Source organism: Nicrophorus vespilloides, unplaced genomic scaffold (assembly GCF_001412225.1).
Source record: "Nicrophorus vespilloides isolate i.1.1-1 unplaced genomic scaffold, Nicve_v1.0, whole genome shotgun sequence".
Taxonomy (NCBI): Eukaryota; Metazoa; Arthropoda; class Insecta; order Coleoptera; family Silphidae; genus Nicrophorus; species Nicrophorus vespilloides.
In genome coordinates this window covers 17,293-19,262 of record NW_017097520.1, presented here as the reverse complement: position 1 = coordinate 19,262, position 1,970 = coordinate 17,293, and positions in this window count along the sequence as shown.

Below are 1,970 nucleotides of genomic sequence, written 5' to 3'. Positions count from 1 at the left end.
GAAGTAAGCAACAAATTTTATATAAAATAAAAATAAGAGAAAATGTAGAAAAGAAACTTTATTGAATAATAAAGTAAAAAAGTAAAGTCGAAATAAATAACCTGAATTTAAAAGTTATTGAAAGATATTGATTGGATTAGATTTAAAAGAATATCAAAGGCAGCGTGTCCTATTTATCCTGGATTTACAAAGCGAATCTCGAATTGACATAAATAATTCGAATATCCGCGAATACTTTGATGTACGTATGGAATATATCCTAAATATAAAATTGGGCATGGACAAAATCGATAACCCTATTAAGCACTTTGCAATTTCCAAACGAATTTTGGAAGGTTGCCATTAAGCTAATATGGTGAAAAGAAGAAAAAAAATCAAAAATCCTAATTTACTTTGTAATCTGATTGAATCTTGTGCTGGTTGATGCTTCAGTTTAAAGTGATTGACGTCGGATCGTTTATATTATTTGAAAAGTCCTTTGGTACCTCGTTCGAATTGCATCTTCATATGTTTCCAGAAACCGGTGAGTTGGATGAAGACGTGTAGGTGGGAAAAGAATGGGGTGATGAGGGTTTGTGATTGCGTGTGTATGTGTGAAAGAAGAATGAGAGTGGAAAGAGTGGTCGTAATCTCGGGGACATTACAGAGCCGATCCTTAATGTTCCTACTTTGATTCCTGCACACACACACACACATAGAGAAGAACCCTATCTGGGCTCGCTTATCTGCCACAATGGAGAGGACGAGCGGTGGTATCACATGAAAAGCTTTTACATCGGTGGCCAGAAGGAGAAAACGAATGTAGAAGGATATTCAAATCCTCCTAATTATTTACTTACAGGACGATTATTAACCATATATAACCATTGTTGCATGTCGCATGCGCGGTGAGATTAGATAAGATAACTTTCGTATGCTAATGCTATTTACGGTGGAGGAGATGAAATAGTCGGTTGCTTTTTCGTTTGGCATGGAATTATTGTCAAAGCCCTGGAAATAAAATGGTTGGCCCCTCCCGGATGCTCGCGTCGACATAATGGAATTAAACGAAATTAATGAAAATCTTCCCTTCGCGCGCCACGCCGAACGAAAAGGACGAACGAGTAGGAGGAGGAAGAAGACGGTGAACGGGTGGGAGGAGGACGCAGAGACGAAAGAAAGAAGGAAAGAAATACGGGTCGAGGAGTGTGGGTGAACGAGTGCAGATATATCTTTCGCAGAGAGCGTCCCCGGCGAATACTTTGATCCTGCTGAGCGAACGAGAGGATTCCGAAATCCGCATCCACGGGGTTTCTTCCCTGCACCCTCCGAATTGTGATTAGCATAAGTTGAGCTCGCGACCGAAACAGGGACGTAGCCAACTCGAGAACCCTGCGTTCTTCTGCCCGATATCACTTTGCCAAATTTAACACAAATCTTATCCAATTATATAAGAAGTCTGCAGTTTCTATCACAATTTATAAAATACTATGACATATTCATAATACTCCATTCACAATCATTGAATAATAATATTTATTGCATCAGTAAAAAAAACAAAATTTTTATACTTAATTTTATAATAGGCAAAAATAAAGAAAAAAATTGTTTTTTTCAACAATGTCAAATTTGTTTCTAATACAATAAATTAGCATTAAATAAATCATCAAAAACAATTGTGATTCTTCAATAATCTAAGTAAGTCTTAATACTTGTTTAATTATAAGAAATGTACATTAATAAAGTTAATTTGAGTAGTTTGTGTTGTTTTTGTATTTTTTTTTCTAAAAATGATTGTTTTTAATAATGTATAAATCAATTATTTTCAAATAAAGTAGATTTGTAGTAAAGTAAAAATTAAACTTTTTAAACAATGTTTATTTCAATCGTTATTATTTTGAGTTAAATTTATGTTAAAGTTAAATTATTTAATGTTAATAGTTATTACAACAGCATTATTTTTTTGCTAGAATACGATTTTGATAAATAAA